General features: G+C 38.0%; 1 pseudogene; it reads left to right on the top strand.

The window, feature by feature from the left end:
- LOC129677603 (haloacid dehalogenase-like hydrolase domain-containing 5) overlaps nt 1–6,952 on the top strand; it is a 9,928-nt pseudogene that overhangs the window by 726 nt on the left and 2,250 nt on the right.

The following is a 6,952-nucleotide window of genomic DNA, read 5'->3' as shown; positions in this document are numbered from 1 at the left end:
AATGAAATGAAATGAAATGAAATGAAATGAAATGAAATGAAATGAAAAATAAAATAATAAATAAAATAAAAAAATAAAATAAAAAATAAAACAAAATAAAATAAATAAATAAAATAAAAAAATAAAATAAAAATAAAACAAAATAAAATATAATAAAATAAAAAAATAAAATAAAATAAAATAAAATAATAAAATAAATAAAATATAAAATAAAATAAAATAAATAAAATAAAAATAAAATATAAAATAAAATAATAAAATAAAATAAAATATAAAATAATAAAATAAATAAAATAAGTAAAATAAAATATAAAATAATAAAATAAAATAAAATAATAAAATAAAATAAAATAAAATAAAATAAAATAAAATAAAATAAAATAAAATAAAAAAATAAAAGTCCCCTGTGGTGGCGTCCTACCCGGTATGTACCGGATGCAGGCCGCCAGCTAAAATAAAATAAATAAAATAAAATAATAAATTAAAAAATAAAATAAAATAAATAATAAAATAAAATTTAAAAAGACATGAACCATGCCTAGATCTCCTGTCTCAGATATTTCTTTTTTTAATATATATCAGATATTTCTTTTTTATATCTTTTTTTTAATTTTATTTTTCTTTTTAGTTACATTTTGTTAACTCTGTGTCCCAGCTGTATCCTGCTCCCTCATTCCCTCCCCAACCCCACATTCCCTCCCTGGTCTCTTCCCTGCCCCTTTCCAAGTCCACTGATAGGGGAGGACCTCCTCCCCTTTCATTTGACCCTGTTTTATCAGGTATCTTCAGGGCTGGCTGCAAAGTCCTCCTCTGTGGCCTAACAGGACTGCTCCTCCCCTGGGGTGGGGGGAGGTCAAAGAGCCTGCCCTTGAGATCCTGTTAGAAATAGTCCTTGTTCCCCTTACTTTGGAAAACTACTTGGTTACTGAGCTACCACGGGCCACATCTGAGCAGAAGTTCTAGGTTATATCCATAGATGGTCCTTGGTTGAGTGTCAGTCTCAGAAAAGACCCTGTGCCCGGATATATTTGGTCCTTGTAGAGCTCCTATCCTTTCCATATCATACTAACTCCCCTTCTTTCATATGATTCCCTGCACTCTGCCGAGGGTTTGGTTATTAGTCTTAGTGTCTGCTTTGAAACACTGCTAGTTAGAGTCTTTCAAATGCCTTTTGCGGTAGACTCCTGTCATACGTTCAATGCACATCCCATTTGTCTTTCTAAATGAGGATTGATCATCTTTGCCCTTGTCCACTTTCTTGATTATCTTCTTTAGGTGTGTAGATTTCATTATGTTTATCATATCTTGTAGGTCTATATAAGCGAGTATATACCATGTTTGTCTTTCTCCTTCTGAGATACTTAACTCAGAATGATCTTTTCTAGATCCCACTATTATATCTTTTTTTTAAATTATTTCTTTGTGCACTGGTATTTTGCCTGCATGTCTGTGAGTGTATCAGACCCTGGAGTAACAGACAGTTGTGAGCTGCCGGGTGGGTGCTGGGAATTGAACCTGGGTCCTCTGGAAGAGCAGACAGTGCTCTTAAACCCTGAGCCATCTCTCAGTCCCTGTCTGCGTTATTTCAGTTGCTCCCAGTGCCCATTACAGTTTCAGTTAGCCCATTTTGGTAGCCGTTACAGTCTCGGGGACGCTGTGTGCTTAATAAGAGCATTTTCAGTGCTTCATTCCGCTCTTCTGCTAGATCCCACCCCAGGGTTTTCATGTAGTCGGACACGTAGCATGTCATTCCTGTTCGTAACCACTTATCTTGTGTTTCTTTACGCATTTCAGTTTTTCTTTGTTTTCATGAAGGATTTGGAGTGGTTATAATTATTTGACTACTTATAAACTTTTGTTTTCTAATTCTTTTCTAGTTCCATTGTTGCCAGTCTTTTTAGACAGGTGTTTAAAAGATTCTCTAATGTTTGAATTTATGTAGAGCAATGACACTTATTCACAGTAAGACATGCAATGACAAGAATCCAAGATAAACGCCTGAGACTCCTAAAGTACTGATGACTTTTAAAAAACATTTTTTAATTTACAGTCTTTGATAATTTATATATGAATACAATGTACCTAAAGCATATCCACTCCTGCTCAACTATATATATTATATTCCATCAGATTAAAAGCTATTTCATTGAGATATTTTTTATCTTAAAAATAATTTTTTAAATAACTGGATTTTTTATGGCTGAAGATAAACATTGCTGTTCATTCCACGGGTGATGAGTGCAAAAAGGCTTGAAAAATAAAACATTAAGAAAATAAATACCCCAATTAAAATTGGACTGTAGAACTGAACAGAAAATTCTCAAAAGAAGAAAGGCAAATACATAGGAAACATTTTTAAAGTGTTCAACATCCTCTGTCATCAGAGAAATGGAAATGAATATTCTTTTAAGACTCCACTTCACCCCAATCAGAATGGCCAAGATAAAAAAAATGACAGTATATGTTGTCAAGGAGGCACAGAAAGGGGAACACTTATTCATTGCTGGTAGGAGTACAAACTGGCATAGCCTTTATGGAAATCAGTGTAGTGGCTCCTCAAAAATTGATTTACCACAATTTCCAACTATACCACTCTGGTATATATGCAAAGGACTCTGTATTCTATATCAGAGACACTTGCTCATCCACATTCACTGTTGCTCTGTTCATAATACCTACGAATTGAAAACAGCCCAGATGTTTATCAAATGTTGAGTGAATAATGAAAACATGGTATATTTACACAATGGAATATTATTTAGCTGTTGGAAATCAAATTATGAAGTTTTCAGGTAAATAGATGGAGTTAGAAACAATCGTCCTGAGTGAGGTAACCCAGACCCAGAAAGACAAACACTGAATGTTTTCTCTTATTGTGAGGTAACCCAGACCCAGAAAGACAAATACTGAATGTTTTCTCTTATTTGTGGATGTTAGCTTTCAGACATGTGTTTTTTAATCTGAATAACCACAGAGATTAGGTAGCTGCTAAGGGTCCATGGGGAACAGTGGGATATTCTAAGGAAGAAGAAATAGAATATAGAGTTATAAAAAGATAAAGGGAAAACTAGAATAGGGGGATTAAATGGTCAGGAGGATGGAAAAGGAGAGTAAAGGAGAAAATACGAGGAGGAACACTAACAATAAAGGCCCGTTCTATGAGATAGAAACCTTACTTGACACTGTTAATGAGGCCAAGAGCCTGAGACTAGATAGGTCACTATTATTCTGCTAAAGAAACATAGCGACAAAATTACTCCTAACAACATAGTGCTCTACACAGAGATCCATGCATCAATGTCAACCCTCATCAGAGAGACTTCTTCTTGCAGTAGATGAAAACTAATAAAAAAAAAAAAACAGAAGCCCACAACTGAACGATGTGCAGAGAGTGAGAGACTTTGGAACCCTCAGCCCTAACATAAGAACCAATGAACAGTTTGAAGAGTAAAGCTTTGTTTAGCATAGAAACCCTAGGAATAGAGAGGACAACGGACTGAAATGGAGTGAGATCAGTGACAGGAAGCAAGTTAGGAAGTGATTCCAAGATCCTAGTGGCAACTGATGAGGCCAATGTTAGAAGTAATGTTAAGGAAGTACTTGAGTCCTTCCTCAGGCTGTTTGAATAGGAACTGAAAATTGATTATCAGAGTTGAAAGCAAGAAAAGAGCTAAATTTGACATGAAGTCGCTAGCTTTAGGGATGAGGTGGCTTCCAGTGTTGTTGTCACACATAACTGACACGTATAACTCTCTATGAAGAGGAGAGGTCAAGACTGTAAAGTAGTTAGTATACAGGGACATCTATTAGACTTCCAGCAGTACAAGCAGTGTAATTTTTCATTCACTACTAGTTATCTAGAGCATAGCACAATGACTTCCATATGAGCAAAAGCCTATGAAAAACAGAATTATGACCCTCAAAGATGTCCACCCCTAATCCTCAAAACCTGTGAATAACCTTTTGCCTTAGTTAGGGTTACTATTGCTGTAACGAACTACCATGACCAGTGATATCCCTGGGAGTCCTGCTCTTTTCTGAAAAATGGAGGAGGAGTGGATCTGGGGGAGAGGGGAGGTGCACGGTGTGGGGACTGGGGAGAGTGGAGATAGGGGAAACTGAGGTTGGGATGTACTGAAAACAAAAATAAGTAAATAAATAAATAAATAAATAAATAAATAAATAAATAAAATTAATTTAAAAAAAAAAAGAAAGAAATACCATGATCAACAGCAACTTGTGCACATGGCTGTTCACACCAAAGGGAATTCAGGACAGGAACTCAAATAAGGCAGGAACCTGGAGGCAGGAGCTGGTGCAGAGGTCATGGAGGGGTGCTGCTTACTGGCTTGCTCAGCCTGTGTTGTTGAACAGCTCAGGACTACCATCCCAGGGGTGACACTGCCCAAAGTGAAATGGGCTTCCCACGTCAATCACTAATGAAAAGAATGCTCTGCCGGCTTCTCAGAGGCCATTCTGGTCCAGGCATTTTCTCAAGTGAGGTTCCCTCTTCCAAAATTACTCTAGTTTGTGTTAAGTTGACACAAAACAGTCCTGTAGAAGGATGTTCTTCCCTGATTTTCTGGGTTGGCCCAAGGGACTCACAAGGGCCTTTAAAAAAAAAAAAAGAGGAAGATAGGAGAAAGCATGTGAGAGCACAGAAAAAGAAAGACATTTGAATGATGTATGGATATAACCCAGAACCCCATGTAGCCCATGGCAGCTCAGTATCCAAGCGGGTACCCTAGTAAGGGAACAGGAACTATTTCTGACATAAACTCAATGGCTGGCTCTTTGACCTCTCCTCGCCCCTGCCCTGAGGGAGGAGCAATCTTGCTAGGCCACAGAGGAAGACATTGCAGCCAGGCCTGAAGATACCTGATAAGCCAGGGTCAGATGAAAGGGGAGGAGGTCCTCCCCAACTAGTGGACTTGGAGAGGGGCAGGGAGGAGATGAGGGAGGGAGGGTGGTATTGGGAGGGAATGAGGGAGCGGGATACAGCTGGGATACAAAGTGAATAACCTGTGATTAATATAAAAAATAAAAATTATTTTAAAAAAAATAGAAAAAGAAAAAAAAAGAAAGAGACATTTGAAAAAGCTATGCTGCTGGCTTTGAAAATGGAAGGCAGGGCTATGGGTCAAGGAGTGCTGATGGCCTCTAACTTCTGCAAAGTGTAAACAGATTTTCCTCTAACACACCCTGTTAAACACGGTTGACAGAATGGAGCCTTGTCAACACCTTTGTGAGCTCTATTTCAGACTGTAATATCCATAACTGGAAATAATAGATTTTTTTTGGTTTACGTCACTACATTTGTGGTAATTTGTTATATTGGTACTGGCATCTTAATTCATTCAGGGTACTCTGACAAAATATGCCTTTGGCAAGCTCTGTTATAAACAATAGAACTTTATTTCTCAGGGTTCTAGGGGCTATTAACTTTAACTGTGTCCTCCCAAAGTAGAGGGGGCAAACAAGGTCCTCTTTCTGAGGGGCAATAATCCTGTTGTCTAGCGTAAGGCTCTTGTGATCTAACCACCTCCCAAAAGTCCCACCTATTAATACCATCACCTCAGGAGTACTTTTCAACCCATGAATTTTGGAGGGAGTGAAACATTCAGACCATAGCAACTGACAAATATATATACAATTTATGTGATGAATGGAGCAGAGAGATGGAAGCAACCTGTATCCTGCTACCAGAGTTCACTGGATCTACACTTGCTTCTGCCTATACTAGACTATGTCTGTCTAGTAAGAGGGCTACTTAGTTGTTTGAGATGATTGAAACTGATAAAACTCGGCTTTTTCAGAATGCCTAGTCTCATCTACCTAATTGGATTTGCTAAAAATGCCTTCCTTCCAGGACCACCAATGTTAGAAACAAATCAAGGAGAGGTACAGTGTCTTTGAAAGATACAAAACAAACATGAAAAAAAGACTGTTGTGACAGGAACTCAGACTCTGAGAATAGACAGACCTGTTTCACATTCCTGGATCAAAGCTAACGATGTGAGCTTTGCTGAACTTTACAGCTTTTCTGCTTCTATTTCCTTTCCTACAAAACACAGACTATAGCAGACTCCAAGCTAAGTCATAGGAAACAGGCAGTATGGTAAGCCCTCAATGACTGGTAGTCACTGTCATGCTACAAAGCTAGGTGACATGAAAGAACAGATTGTCACAGTTTATATCTAAGTCTCAGTTTAGAAAATCTCATTTTTTTTTATTGTGTAATCATCCCTGCCTTTGGTATATACATACAGGGAAGGGAGGCAGAGTGTAATGTGACTTAAGGGCAGAGGAGATGACAGAGATGCTGGAAAAAGAGACCAGTACAAAAAGCCAGTGTAGTGCCTGTTTTACGTTATTTGGGGTGTTTTTAGGCCTCTACCTCCCTTCCAACCTCTCAACCCTATGTAGGAGAGGGAAGGTTAGTGGAGAGAAGGAGTGTGGTCCCCTTCACTTCTCCCAGCTGTTTAGGATCGATGGGTCTTTGGGGGATATCTCTGTCAACAGCAGTCTCCTCCAAGCTGTCATGCCCCGAACCATTTCTCTCCCTCTCTCTGCTCCAAACTGCCACACCAGCCATCTCTCTGGTTTCTCCAAACTGCTCCAGACCATGCACCAACACTGCATCCCACACCACTCTTTCTGGGCTCTCCAATTTGTGTTCTCGGAGTCCTAGACCAACCCCCTCTCTGTGCCCCACAAGACACAAGGTAGGCTGTTACCAGATGGCAAAAGCCACACTGTGGACAAACTATAGCCCAACTGAAATCCCACACTTAGGATTAAAACAAAAAGAAACCAAAACTTTCATTACAGTGCAGAAAAAGCAATACAGTTTGGGCCACATGGTTCTGCTTTAAAGTCAAGAAGAATACAAGATATAATAATAATAATAATAATAATAATAATAATAATAATAATAATAATAATAATAATA

Source organism: Psammomys obesus, unplaced genomic scaffold (assembly GCF_907164565.1).
Source record: "Psammomys obesus unplaced genomic scaffold, mPsaObe1.curated_primary_1811, whole genome shotgun sequence".
NCBI classification, from domain to species: Eukaryota; Metazoa; Chordata; class Mammalia; order Rodentia; family Muridae; genus Psammomys; species Psammomys obesus.
The sequence above is the reverse complement of the archived record's forward strand: the minus strand, read 5'-3'. Positions and strand labels throughout refer to the sequence as shown.